Source organism: Macrosteles quadrilineatus, unplaced genomic scaffold, assembly GCF_028750875.1.
Source record: "Macrosteles quadrilineatus isolate MER2022 unplaced genomic scaffold, UCM_ALF_1.0 Scaffold_5__1_contigs__length_97177068, whole genome shotgun sequence".
NCBI lineage: Eukaryota > Metazoa > Arthropoda > Insecta > Hemiptera > Cicadellidae > Macrosteles > Macrosteles quadrilineatus.
The window spans coordinates 75,628,134-75,644,216 of record NW_026542598.1 but is presented as its reverse complement, the minus strand read 5'-3'; the positions used below and the strand labels follow the sequence as shown (position 1 = coordinate 75,644,216).

The 16,083-nt window shown below is 34.4% G+C and overlaps 1 protein-coding gene across 1 annotated transcript in view; it reads left to right on the top strand.

Annotated features, from left to right (window-relative positions):
- The window catches only part of LOC128995094 (uncharacterized), a 176,995-nt gene that overhangs the window by 79,154 nt on the left and 81,758 nt on the right, over positions 1-16,083 (top strand). The window lies entirely within an intron of this gene.

The window sequence follows — 16,083 nt, the reverse complement described above, 5'->3', positions numbered from 1 at the left end:
CACAAAACATCATTGCATTATCGAATATTAAATTCGTCTTAAAGAATGGCTCAATTCAAATGTGAGTCTGAAGTAGAAGCCATTCATTTTATTCCTCGATGAATAAATTATCCTGTATAAAGGGTGTTGAAGTACACTCTGGAGGAAAACTCGTTTAGTTTTACGATTCCATTTAAAGGGAAAATTCCCGCCTTCATTGTACGTCTTGAAACACATTGTAAACAGTTTATTATTTGTTGAATACAGGCTTCATGTCATATTATATTGATGGGAAATAGTTAACATTTTGATGACAAATGTTTCATTTCCATTTCGTCTTCAAATTTACCGTATAGTAAAGTTTTCCCTTACAGCGTGGATGGAATTGTCTACAATTAATTTGTCATTTGGTAGTGTATTTTGAGTAAGATTATGATTCCAAATATTCTTTAATAGCCTACCCTTCCTTATTATTTGTGCATAGGAGGTCGTCTATTTGATCGACATATCACTTGGCCTACAAGCCACTTGGCCGATAAGGGTGCGCTCTACCTCAGCTCAGAAATCTCAACTCGGGCGTCAAGTGGCTATGTTGCGCCATTGAACAGCGCCGCGAGAAGCGCTTGCAGACGTTTAAGTCATCTTAAATTACTCACTTGACTTTTAAAATATTTTTCATCTGAAGATTGTTCCTTACTCCTTAGACTCAAATTCATGACTCTATTTTTTTTAATTTTCTTTAAAAAAATTTATTTGTATGTGTAAAATGCTTTATAAAAACGCTTATTTACAAGTATTTACCAGTCACTTCCCACTTAAAATTCTACTATTATAAAAAATTCCAAAAGTAAAAGCCTACAGATATTAGAAATGAATAAATGAACATAAATATATTTTGAATCGGTTAAGAACTAAGCTGACAATGACGGAGATCCTAAACCCTTGCATTAGAGTGCGGCGGAGAGGTAGAGCGCATCCTTAAGCCAACAGAAGCACATTAAAAATTAACTCGGTTATTATTTACGCGCATTTTGAAGAAATTAAATTAATTTTTTTTTAATAGTAGGTACTAACTATAAAAATAGGATACTATTGTTTCTATACGTCATCGAATGTAAAACAGTTACAACTTTTGCCAGACTTGGGTCTTGCAGCTCTCAACTCCCTCAACATATCGTCTGCTTGGTCTGGTTCGTTTCATCCAAGTATTTGTTTGCATCAGATCAAAGAAGAGATATTTCTGCCTCTCTTGGTAGCAACTGCAGCCTTGGCGAATAAAACCCATACCAAAAACGATCATTCAATTCCGTGGAATTAGTAGATCTATAGAAACTTTGTATTGATACTATGTTATGTTTGTCCCATCTAAATGTGTACCATTTCATTTAAAGCTTTGATTGTTGATATTGTTGACATTTCATTCCCATAGCGTGATTAAGCCATACGAAATGAAACTAAAATCCACCATTCCATAAGATAGTATAGTAAATTGGTTGAAAAGAGGATAATTCACTTAATGTGTTTGTAATCTATTACAAAGTACGAAACAAAATTATCGCTGTTATCGCTTTATCATATCAAACTCCAAGAACTTTAAAAACTCAGGACTTCAATACTTTTCAATGAATTGGCGTCCATACAAAGTACCTAGGTATTTTAAGCCACGTACGAAAGGAGATGAGTGCATGATGATTGGTGCGATCTTGTTGTCTTGTTAGTGACAAAGGCCGACTTATTCCTTTAGACACAGCTAATAATTAATAGCCCATACAGCTAATGGCAACTTATAAGGGACCTACAGTTTATAGTGAAATCCGAACCACATTTTTGCCTTGGCGTATACGAATTGGTCTAATTTTCAGGATAGTACTGCGGATAGTCGTAGTACTCACTCGTGCGGACGTTAATCCACGCCAGGGAGTATCGCATCCACATTGCATGCCTATAAATATCCATAATTTGTAACCTCCTAGTAGCTGGGTTACAGGACGACGCCACCCGTCCCAGTTGTTAAATGTGATGAATTATTTGATCAGAGCAATGATAAAATTGTGATTCCCAATAAGGATTGTACTGTAGTTCGTTTTTTAACAGCCAACTTAAAAACTGATTTTTTTAGAATGATGAACGTGGTTAAATATTTCCCAATAATATCTATTCACAAGCATTCAACTCATCCTATTAGTGACACGAACTATTTTACCATTTCACACAGAGTTGGAGTATTTCACTATAAAGAAGGAAGCCATTAGAGTTTCATTGGCCGCTGCAAATGTCAAGGTTGTGTTCCAAACCTCAAGGGACGCGCGTTTCCCTCCGTTTCTCCGACCATTATTACCGCCTTTTTATCGCCCATCAGCTGTTCTTTCGGCTAACAATCGCTGTTTTACATTTATGGTGTGAGCCACTGAATTGTAGCTTAACAACCACGATTAGCGTGCATCCACCATGTTCACGGTTTATTAAATAAATTATCAGCTCAGGATACAGAAAATTTACAACAGTACGTGATTTTCTAATGTGATTTGAAAATAATTAGTCATTTATGTTTGCTTTTGACGAAACAAACATAGAGTAACATTTAGTTTTTACTGTTATAGATAAATTATTAAGTATATAGTGATTGCCTTTCGGTAAGACAGCTTGAAAAAAGCTTAAGGTAATGTAAACATAAATTCGTATCAGATTAATGTGTATCATTTTCTTAGAGAATAAACTCGACCAAACAGCAACATTGGTGTGGAGTACTTACAGTAATGACTAAACACTGAATAAAGACGAATACACTGCCACACAATTATTCTGTGCTTTACCTACCCTCAGTTATGTTTCAACTTAAAAGTTTTCTGGGTGGTTTTGCGTATTTTTGGAACAAAGTTGAAACCCAACTTCGACTTCGCGGCAAGTCTCGGTATTTTACTTATTCGGTGTGAGTACTACTGCCACAGAATAAGGAAGAAAGGCTTTTGGTACAAAGTAAGTTTCAGTGAAATTGTTATTGGCCTGTACCACAAACGTTAGTCTTTAGTCAAATAATTTGTCAGAAAAAATGAAACATGTTATCGCAACTGAGCTTAAACTAACAATTTATTGGTATTACTTAGATTCAATCATAAATAGTGTCGAATGATTTTAAAGAGCTTTAATAGTAATTAATTTAAAAACATAAAATTTTTAGAATGACTACATTTTGTGTATAACTGCTTCATTGATAATACCAATCTCTTTGTTGTTACCGTTTTGATCTGTGCCAATTTCACGATGAAAGTAGTTTCTAATTCCAGCCATTCAAAAGACATTCAGCCAAGCTATTTTTGGACGAAATAACCCTTGGGCCTTTCTAATAGCCCTCGAAAGCTCGCCATGCATTCGTGGCGTGTCCCGCTCTCCTACAGCCATTACTTCGCCTCGGAGAAGGAAGAGTCCTCAGTGACTACTGACCCGACAAATCCCATGGCCTTGATGTAATCACTTGTGTCTCCGAAATTACATTCGAACACGGTCTACTCCAGCAGAAGCTGAAGCTGTGTTGAATCATATAATTTCCATTCACCTTGTTGACTTTTTTATAAATGGGAAGCACGGGGAGCTGTTGACAAACGTCAGACTTTTCATTGTGCTTTGTGTAAAACCGATTTTTTAACGGAGATATTAGGAAAACCCGGAAATTAACACCGGGAAATTTTTTTGGGTGCTATTGGTAGACACAATGAAAGTTATTTAGGAGGCTGTTGGCAACAGTCCAAATCTTTAAGAAACATCAGTACCTCCTAGGGTTAGCCTATCAAGAAAATTAAATCTTGAGCCCTCAAAATTTATGATTCGTCAAATCATATACTAATGTAGAAGACAAAATGTTACTCACTTAACCAAAAGTCAGGCAAGGCTTTGTCTTTTAAAACAACTTGTTTGCTTTTGATTAACTGATGTGACTCAACAAAAATTTTCAAAAAGTGCCAGTAAAATTAAGTTTTGGATCAGATAATTGGCTATGAAACTGAAACATACGATTCCCATTTCAGTCAAATAATTGATACAAGAGCTAATTTGATTTGAGCTACGAAACTGTTTCTTCAAATCATCTTTCATTAGATTGTTGAATGCCAAAACATTTCATAAGGGACGTATGAAAGTTAACGATGAAACAGAGTTTAACAATAGCAAACCTATAGACTAATTATGTACTCCAAAGCTGCTGAACCGTACAAGCGCAATATTACCACGCATGGATTACCCTTTCCCTCACACCTGGTGATGAGGTTCAAACCGATAATACCGTGGATTGTTTGTGAGAGTCAGCTCACGATCTTGACCTTGTTCATCCTACTTGACGATTGGAACGTGAACAAGTTCGATTGATTAGGGAGAGAGGCAATCGCTGTGCAATTTTTGAAAATTGCAAGGCTCAAGAATTAAATGCACGAGGGGTTACCAAAATATGTGCTTCGTATGATAATGACTACCGTCTTGCCAAGCGTACTGCAGAGGATGCCCCGATTTGTTAAATTATCTAGACAAGCATTAATTTAATGGTACTATTTACAAAACAACTCCTTGAAAATGATACTGTTCATTAGAGCCACCTAGGCCTATATAGCTCAGTTTCTTACCAAATTTCTAATATAGATACGAAGTCATGACTTATTTAAGTCAATTCGCTCAATATTTCAACACATGCATTTAAATTAAATGATTGCATGACCCAATTGCAAAGTAAACTGAGTTATTTTCGGTTGCATAAGAGTTTGGTGTCTCTTGCTTGGCAGAAAGTTCTGGCGCCGGCGTTCAGCAATATAGACTGTGCCAACCGTCTTAAGAACTGTGTTTGTAAACTGTCATTCGCAACTGTTGTTGATATAGTGTCTCGCCTACTCTATGCTTGTCGATATCGATATTTTGCAACAATCTTACTGGCAACAATGTTGAGATTTTCTGGGAATCAATGTTGTTTGTTTTGTTGTATCAATATAGGCCTACCACGTACCAATAAATCAATGTACCATTTTTACGTTCATTGAATGATATATGTATTTGATATTACGACCATGTATTAGAAACTTATCGTAGAAGATATCACCAGTACCAACAGTCGCACAGACGACCATTGATTAGAAAATTATCGTAGACTATATCACTAGTACCACTAGTCGCACATACGACCATTGATTAGAAAATTATCGTAGAAGATATCACCAGTACCACGACCATTGATTATAAGATTATCGTAGAAGATATCGCCAGTACCACGACCATTGATTATAAGATTATCGTAGAAGATATCCCCAGTACCACTAGTCGCACATACGACCATTGATTAGAAAATTATCGTAGAAGATATCACCAGTACCACGACCATTGATTATAAGATTATCGTAGAAGATATCGCCAGAACCACTAGTCGCACATACGACCATTGATTAGAAAATTATCGGAGAAGATATCACCAGTACCACGACCATTGATTATAAGATTATCGTAGAAGATATCACCAGTACCACTAGTCGCACATACGACCATTGATTAGAAAATTATCGTAGAAGATATCACCAGTACCACTAGTCGCACATACGACCATTGATTAGAAAATTATCGTAGAAGATATCACCAGTACCACGACCATTGATTATAAGATTATCGTAGAAGATATCCCCAGTACCACTAGTCGCACATACGACCATTGATTAGAAAATTATCGTAGAAGATATCACCAGTACCACGACCATTGATTATAAGATTATCGTAGAAGATATCCCCAGTACCACTAGTCGCACATACGACCATTGATTAGAAAATTATCGGAGAAGATATCACCAGTACCACGACCATTGATTATAAGATTATCGTAGAAGATATCACCAGTACCACTAGTCGCACATACGACCATTGATTAGAAAATTATCGTAGAAGATATCACCAGTACCACTAGTCGCACATACGACCATTGATTAGAAAATTATCGTACATCTCACCACGTACTGCTATTTGTATTCGGACATTGATTAGAAAATTCTCCTAGATCTCCCATATACCAGTACTTGTACAAATACAATTTGATCTTAAAATTTCATAGGAGATTGCCCTTACCGTACATACAAACAGCAATTTGAATCTGGTCTTAGAATATCCCAGCCTAGAACGCTATTTAGACGTGCATTGATTACAAATAATCGTAGAAGATCTAACTCTTTTAGTACAAACGGACTTTGATTAGACAAGTTGCAGATCTCTCGCTGTACCGCTATTTGTTCAGAAAGACATTGATTAGAAAATGATCGTCTCAGACCCCTTTCTCTCATGCTACAGACGTTCCCATCACTGATCGCCGTTTTATTGCTTCCTTCATCAAACGGCCTTGTTAGTTGTACAGATCAATTGATCTATTAAAGCTTCTCAGCTCATTTGTGCGCTTTGAGAAGTGAGTCTTTACGTAGCTCAGCATCTGTTTGATTTTCTCACCCAAACAAATCGTTGTAATGAAGATAAGTGAACAGAAATACTTGCTTAGGAAAGAGTGTGGATTGCATGTTGTTGAAGATGAAAACATGTTTGGTGTCTTGGTGCATGCTTGTCCTATACTTTTTATGAGCAATGTTTGCTTGTATGTATGCTTGCTTGTACAAAGATCTCGAAAACGGCTGTGACGATTCCCTTCAAAAGTTGTAAATAATACATTTCTGGCCTAAAAACGTGTTCAATTCAGTTAAAACTGCTAACATAAATCTAATTACGTGAAATTTTTAAATTAAAAGTCAACACTTTTGAACATTAGCCTTATGGGTAGCTAAGTAACCATTTTGGTTGACCAAAATAACAAGGAAATAAAATACCCCCGCCGCAGCAAACCTGCAGACTAAGTGAATTTCCATTTGACTGATTGGATTTATACTGAAATGTCTACTTAAAAATATAACATTTATTTTTGATTTAAATAGAATTAGTTTAACAAGTACTTAGGTTTGCTGCATCAGGGAGGGTAAAACTGTTTTTTTTTTTTTTTTTGTAAAATGTGAATAGTTAGTAAGAAATAAAAACATTTTCCAAATTTGATCAAAATATGTTCACAAACAAGCAAACTACAACAGTTTACTTATTCTCCATAAGAATAACATGGGAATTTTAAATTTACAATTTTTTGGAATTTTCTCCGTAACCATTAGGCGCATAATAACGCTTCAATATACTAAATTATTTGTTTTTTTAAGCTCTACAAAATGGTTTGGAAAGAAATTGCTAAATTTTATGTTTTTTGGGTCAAAAATGGGAAAAACCTATTTTTACACCATAAAACCCCCCGTAAACCCCCGTTCCCATGGTCCGATCATGCTGGATCGTGAACTCGTTCGAATAAACGTACGTTTACACGTTTGTACCAAATTTCATCAAAATCGGATCATTTTTGCTCGAGTTATCGTGCTGACGGACACACATATATATATATATATATATATATATATATATATATATAAATATATAAATATATATATATATATATGAATTTGAACGGATGGTGTTTTTGGCCTCTAGGGACCTCAAAATGAAAAAAAAAATCGGTCCCGCGTCCAGGTCTTACCATGAGTACTACGGTAATAGCTTATTCCCTATATGGGAAATTCGCTAAAAGTAAACCAAAGACTTGTAAATTGTAACATGTGTTGATAATAAGCCATCCACCCACAGTATACTAGCACATTACAAAATACAGCACAAAAGGAAAAACGTCAGTTGTTACTATTGAGCAAAGATTAAACTGAAGTAACTCGATATAGGTGAAAATAGTTCCAAGTTCCGATCAAATACTGATTATTTAACTTGGCTCTCCCCTGCCAAAACTTAATCCCCAAAGTAGTCAGCTATTTTAATTCAAACAGAATGTCAAAACAATGTTTATGCAAATATAGACGAGCGACATCTCATCAACTGTAAAATAAATTAATGTCTTGAGGATTGCAAGGTTAAAATTTCCATCATAATAAATTGAAATTCCACTGAAACTTAATTAATGCCAAAATTAGTTAGTTGTTAATAAAACGTGAGTGTCCTTTTTATTGTTTTTTCAATCGAAATAAACTTCGGCTCGGTCCCCAGGTACTTTATTGTACAACGATTAATAATGATAGAAACAATTCTCGGTACACTCTGTTAAGATTCCTAGGAACATTCATATCAAGTTGAGCGGTTTTCAAGTAACCTGTTGCTTGAAGTAACATAATTTTAGTAATATGGATTTTTTAACTTACTCATTTTGTTAAATATTTATTATTAATGTAATCCCTGATGTTGCAAAGTCAAAGATTGTAACTAATTTTTTGGATTATATGACATATAACGCGTTCAGACAGCTATATACAGCTAGTCTGGTCTGTCCTGTATAATGTGTGAGAATGACAATAGAATAGACAATAGCAGCCGCCTACAGCTTGGCTAAGCTATTAATTTAGGTTAGGCTTGTCATCCTCAACCTTGATAGTTTATTTGTGGATTTAGATAGTAGGAATAATAAATACTCAACATCCTTAGTATACACGGAAAGTTCCATTGATTATGGAAAAACTATTAGTTCCGAGTTCTCGTACTATTTAACAAAGTTTACAAAATTATCTCCAAGTTTACATTGTACTTTAACACACAATATAATGTTATGTTAGTGGGAAACAAGAATAACTTGCTCGATCCCAACATTGTTTAAGGGGTAAAAATTTTGGTAGAGTTTTTACTTCTTTGTATTATCTCTTGTCCTATTAAAATAATGCAAAATTATCATATTTTTTTATACTTTAGATCCTAAATGTTGATAGATCGAAAGTATTACTCCAACGCGTGCTCGCTCACGTCTTCTGCGTGGTCTGTTTTTTGTAACCTCAGCTATATGTTACCTCAAGTGTTGTCTGAGTTTGAAAGATTCGCACATGGCCACGCATAAACATCCTGTCTGAAAATATGTTGATACTTCTTCTCGAAAGAGTTTAAATCTATTTTAGGCTTTAAATTGTGAGTGTTTGGGCTGGTGAGATATTTTAATCGCATTGTTTACTAGTTAATTGGTGCGTGGATAGCCATTTTTGAAGCAGTATGAATCAACACTCCACAAAAAGAGCACATTTTAGACATTTATCACTCTACTGAATCAAAATAATTTCAATCATTCTCCTACTCCAAAAATTAAAAAAAGTGTATTAACTTAAACGATTTATATTGTAGGTTAACTTATTTTACCGCACACTGGTTATTGCTTATAAAATAAATTATCAAAAAATATGTTTAAAACATAAAGTTTATGAAACCTAAACTTAAAAGCTGCCCATGCTTTCATTTGATCCAATAGTGACTCGCAATTCATAAATTTGTATTCTACTTTTTAGCAGCAACTCCTCATACAAGGTTCAAATAAATATTTAAAATCTAATTATTACGTAAATCTTCAAACATGTATATACAAATTATGATTTTATGAGAACGCACATTATTTCATCAAACCGAAATGATCACAAATGGTTTAGTAGTTCCAACTCTATGTTTGAATAAATGAAGCAGAAATACTGTATATAGAGATAATGTGCTGTCGACCATCAAAATCACTTCATTTCTGCCGCTTTACCTTCTCCACCCTGTAATCCACCAGCTGTTCTGTACTCGTTGAATGCTCCCATTCTGTGCTTCCCTCCAGCAACCCCTCGTCGATAAAATGTCCTTAGTATATAAAACGACTTTGACAACGATTTTGAAAAATATTTGGCCGTCATTCAATACGTTGAATTTTCAGTTGGTTATTTTGTATGCGGAAAAATGCTATGTAGTTTATAGAATGTAGCTCTAAAATGAAAACAGTTAATTCCCCTATTATTTTTTTATAAGATTCATATTACATTTATAGTATCGTTTCTCTAATTTTCAGCTTACGGTTGAAAAAGTAAACAATAGAATAAGCGTCACGTTAGAAGCACATTTCTTGTAGCTAACACTAGCTTTTGTTCAAGTACAAATTACAACTGTGAAGTAATTCGTAAACTTTATTCAATAGTTCAAGAACTCAGAATTAACAGTTTTTGTAAAATCAATGCACACAATATACTGGTCATACAAGCAGTCTATAACTGTGTGAACGCGTTATATGTCATATCATCTAAAAAATCAGTTACAATTGGATCTTTGGCTTTGCAACATAAGGGATTTCATTAATCATAAATATTTAACAAGTGAGTGATATTTAACAATTGTAAAACAAAATGTTATGGCTTTTACACGGAAACTGTGCTTCTAACAACTGCAAGTTCTAGTTTGTAATTGACAATTTAATTATTTTACACATTTGTGACACTTTTCGCTATATCATACTTAAGTAATTAGAGTGTCGTCAACAAAATTAAACGTATCTGCACTGAGCCACTATGTAAACAATTGGCAGATTCATTAAAATTAATAGGGGTATTTAACAAACTCCCCAAAAACCTTCAAATGTGATTTTATACAAAGTAAGCCTTGGTTTGTTAGAGACGATTTAATTTTGTTGAAAGCTCTTAAGAGTCCTCAGCGGCGAAACAATATGAGCGTTAATGTTTTCGCACCCCTTTAAGTGACAGTTTGTACTTTTATTTCTAAAACGCTGTCGTCCAAAGCGTTTACCCAAGTGACTGGTTCAATAATTATTAAGCTGGGCAATCAGTATGCTTAATTAAGGTTAGAATGACCTTGTTGTTTTAATTATTTATCATTTAAAAATAAAGGAATATCGTAAGGTAATGGAGAACAGTGTACCATTTAAACGTTGATATTTTATATTACTGTACTTCTTTGACGTTGAATCTTATATAGTTATTAAAATAATATATAAATTCAAATAGTTATTTTCTAACTTATCTGTAAGGTCATTGTTGATAGAAATGTATTTTCCAGTATTTTTTCTAATAGATGGTTAAAGTATATAATTAGCGAATCAGTGTAAACTAAATTTAGAACCGCATAAAGTATTTAAAATTTAAATCACGCAACACTACATCACTGTCTATGTTAATGAGGGGTGAATTATAAAAATACGCCCCGTGTTTTGTAAAGAGGTTAATCATCATTAAAACACAGCAAAGCCACTGGATGAAAACTAAGCTTGGAGAGGTTATTAAAACAATAAATCGCATCCAGTGAAAAGCCGGTGTAATGAAAGGAGCTGGGATGGTTTGAAAAGCAGCAAATGGTTACACAAGGACGTAACTATCTGCCATATTGCCGAGGGCTGAAGGGGGGGGGGTTGGGGTCAGCTCAGACATAAATGCTCACAAGCCGAAGGGTCGAACCCCAGAATTGCCCAAATATTGAGCAATAACTTCCGTTTAGCTCCTTATAATCCTTAGATCCTAACATATCGAGGAATAATTTTGTTAATAAACGTTTATTGCATTCTCGTATCGGTCTATATCCTAGTTTCAGTAGGCTTTGAGGGTTGGTGATGAATACCATTATTTTATATTAAAACCCTTGGACGCATTAAAAATTTTTATATAGAAAAGCATATATTGTATAAAGTATATATTTTAAGGGGGCGGCTGCTCTAGTAGTAAGGTGCGGAAATTCGGTTCTTGTGACTCGGGTTCAAATCATTTTATTCACCCGTGACTTTTTACCTATATATATATATAACAAGTTATCCGGAGACCTGCTTAGTCCGAAGTAGATTTGTTGTTGAAAATGGTTGTTGACCTTTTAACATCTTATAAATAGTCTAATCAATTTGGACCTTGTAAAAATATAAACGTGTTCTTCTAATTAATTGTGCTAAGTATAGTCACAGGGAGGCCCAGTGTGGTATAGAGTAGGGACAACTCAAGACTACCAATCGATACAAATATGTTTTATTTGCCTAAAATAGTAAAGAAATAACAACGCAAGCTTATTAGGTTTTAATTTACATTATATCAAATAAATAAAAATATCTTAAGCTATACAGCAATTTATAAACGACTATACTTGATTAAATTTATCCACTTAGTTATAGTCTCAACCAATCAGTAAGATTGCTTCTTGCTAATTCACTTAGTGTATCAATTCATTATGTAGATTCGAAACATCTAAGTACGTTTTGTGCTTTACTATTTAGGTTATACTGCTTTAAGAAAATCAATCCCTCATAAATATACAGTTTGATTTGGTTTAGATAGTTTTAAAAGTGATGAAATAGCGAAATTGAAATAAAAAACAACAGAACCCCCTACGCAAACCAGAACCACAGATAAAACCATTGACTATATATACCTACTGTAGGTATACATAGTCAATGCCATTAGTAGATTTCTCATCGTGGAACAGATGAAGCCAATTTCATTGTTAGTTCTGTCCTGTGCACTGTAGAGGTCGTGTTTTGTTTACAATTTGTTTCTTGTCATTTCAGTAATTTAAAACCTCGTTTAACCAAATAAAGCAATCTTATCATAAACAATAACTCGTCCCCTAGTTATATAACCAAACATTAAAGCACAAATCATGAAATTAAGCCTAAAATAATATAAACAAAATCTCATCGACACTAGCGATCAGTGTCACCGGACATGAACTAAAACCAGCTTCAAAACTTACAATGGGAAAAAAGTCTACTTGTGTTGGTAAGTTTATGCCAGAACTTAAAATATTCATCAGCTGATCATGATATGTAAAGAGTTTGTTTAACATATGATCTAATTCAAGAATTTTGCAGTAACACGTCATTGAATTGTTGTTAGTGTTTACACGACCGTGTAGCCCTGAGTTTTCAGCACTCCTTTGCTTCTGCCATGTGTTTATTGTTTACCAGCCTGTCTGCTTTGTTTACTGCCAATGTATATCTCTAGCTTTGATTGAACAAGAATTACAAACTTTGTCTACAAAGTAAATGTAATCGTCATTTTAGGTTAGAATCAGAGAGATGTTTAATAGTATATTAAGGACATATAAACGATGCATTTTTTAAAATCATAAATGGTGTATACAAGTAAAAGGAATTAATCGCTTCAAAGAAGTCATGTTGAAGTAATTTTTTCCATGGCTTTCAATGAAGAGGGCTTTTGGAATACAGAGAAAGTCAGGTTCGCCTAAAATACCCTTTCCCCAAATAGGTTTACCTACAGTTAAGTTTCGAACCGTTACGTTACTATCACGTAGAAAACTTTGAAATTTATTGGTGATAAATGAGATTCGAACCTGTTACTTTGGGTTGTATCGTTAAAGCTGCATACATTATTTTTGTTTATTTTCCGAGTATTACAAGCAACTTATATTTCAAAAGGTTTCATTAAACTTTAAAAAATCTGTTAGCTTGTTTTCGATGATTGAATTTGTCACAGACCGAAGCTAACCTATAAGCTGTCACCTTATAAAATTATTTTAAGAGGCAACTTTCAAAATTTGACTCTAACAAAATATAAGTTAAATTTCATACGTAATGTGTGCACCAGTACGCCGCTTACAATTGGCACCTCTGGCGCAGAAATCTTCTGAACTTTAGAATTTATCTTTTGGCACAACTGGGATGAAGCAAGATGCTCGGTGTGTAAGGCTTAAATCGAAGGCCAAATTGGGCGTATTAAAGTCCCTTAAACATAATAACTGAAAGACAATAGGTATAGGCCTACGTTTTCTGGAACGTGAGCACTATAGCGTTTAAATTGCCCTTTCTAGGCTTGGAAGCTGTCTCATAAACACACCGTATCCGAGCGTTTAAGATATTTTAGTCTGAACAAACTGTCGGCATATCTTGGGGCTACTTTTACCGTCACCCGTATCAGTTTGGAAGATTAATCTTCTAGGCTTAGTAATTTACGTCCTTACAATTCTTTGAAAGTTGTGTGAATCCCTTTTGTTTTCCCCAGAATAATAATGAACGAGACCTTTGTGAAACTTAAAGCGGAGATTGAAGGAATATTTATCTTTCAGATTGTATTGTAAATACTGTAGAATGATTTGTGTAATTGAGTGACCAAATGACTTTTGAATACTAGCACATACTAGGGTAGACATCTAATCTATTTAAGCTACCTGTTAGTAGCCACTATTTTTATTAATTTTGTTAAATAATCCTCTAGCTTATACATAGACTCATGTATAATTTATCTCTTGGTTTCCAAATAACAAAAAGTTGTCCTTTTGGCTTAGCTTGGTTAAACTATATATTGCAGTACTAGCTGTAACCCGCTGGCTTTGCCCCGTTTAAACTTCTTAATTTTCAAGATGATCTCGTTCGCATGGCTCAATCACCTTCTGGTTGAAGTTCGTTCGCTACGCTCACTCACCTTTAGGTTGGAGCTCGTTCGCTACGCTCACTCACCTTTAGGTTGGAGCTCGTTCACTACGCTAACTCGCCTCCAGGTTGAAGTTCGTTCGCTATGCTCACTCACCTTTTGGTTGCAAATTAGATGTTGTCATAAATGTAAAAGAAATAATAGTGCTGCACCCTGTTGGTAATCCTTGTAACTTTAATGCTATTGAACATCATAGAACAGAACCAACTTGTTTAATTGAAACAGCTGTTAAGATTCATTAATTCCATTTCTCATAAGGTTAACATGGGAAACTCCAGAGCCACTGGGGCGGAGCCGATTGGACGGATCACGAAATTGATGGTGTATAAACCTATTCCATGAAATTCTACACGTATGTACCAAGTTTCGTGGCAATCGGTTCAGCGGTGTCTGAGTTTATCACTGCCAAATATATATATATATACAATCATCCTCTTTTATACTTATAGATGTCACTATAAACTGTAGGTACCTTTGTTGCCATTGGCTGTATGGGCTATTAATTAACAGCTGTGTCTAAAGAACATGTCGGCCTTAGTCACTAACAAGACTACAAGATTTCGCCACTCAACCTACACTCATCCTTCACTCACATTTGGATAAAAATACGCACATAGTGGTATCCCCATCTTAAATAATTTATACAATTGATAAAACAATTGCGAATAATTTACTGCAGCTATTGTGTTCAATTCAATTACGTTAATTTTTATCCTAAACACTTTAATAGGTGTTATATATTTTTTATTTCCATTCCTCAACAATCATATGCTATTTTAAATATTTATTATTCCTGATGTTTTTACTATTGAGATTATCAAAACATTGTTCTCAATACAAGACTCATTACAACACCATCTTGAAATAATTTATTCTATACTAATTATCTAATATTACTTCAAGTATTTTAAAATAGGTAAAACGGGTTTGTACATCGCTGTCTTAAAGAAATCGAATCAGGTTGAACATTTATGTCAAAGGTTGCAGTAGCTTTTAGAAATTAATATCATTTTCCAACAGTATAACATGTTTTAAAAATAGTTTTGTCTTACCAAGTTTCATGGTAATCATATTTTCTATAACAAATTAACTTATACGTTGACAGATTAAAGAGTAGCCTATAAATAAGCATAAATTAGGGACTAGTCTGATTTTTCGCCCAAAACGTGTTAACACCTTTGAGCATTGCGTGGGTTATCAGTGTCTAATCTGTGGGAAGTTTTAGAAACACGTGTTAATGTAGGCACTGCCCTTGAATAACACTGTACTCGTGTGACTTGAGCATTGTTTCATTCTCGCCAATGCCCTTGCACCATGTGGGAGGTCTAGTTGTCTAGTTACAAGAGTGTACTTTTGTTTGTTTGTCACACTGGGTGGTCCAAACTGGAAAGAGTTACAGTTTAAACGCACCAAGTTTGTTGGACAGTTTGAATGGTTTTTTTAACTCTGACCGTATGAAAATTTACCTTTTTTGGAAAATTCCAAAAGAGATATTGTTTAGGATACTCTAAATTTGTGTGTAACAAAATCACTCGTTGACCTCCTGATAAACAGTCTATAAATGTCGTATTTTTAAACTGTATAGTCTCAGTGGTTGAAGGTCGCTTCGCTCGTTCGGGATCTGGATGCCATTTTGTCATTGACTATCCATCAATGATTCTATCTCAAAAAAGATTGACGTTAGATAGTAACAAGACCAGAGTTTGGACTATCCTCTTACAAAAAATGGGGAAAATACCAGTAGTAGAATGGGGTAGAAGAAGAAACACAAAATGTTTCAGTATATTCACTAAATAACTGTCTGAAGAAATAGTATCCCACATGTTATTCTGGTTAATAAATAATT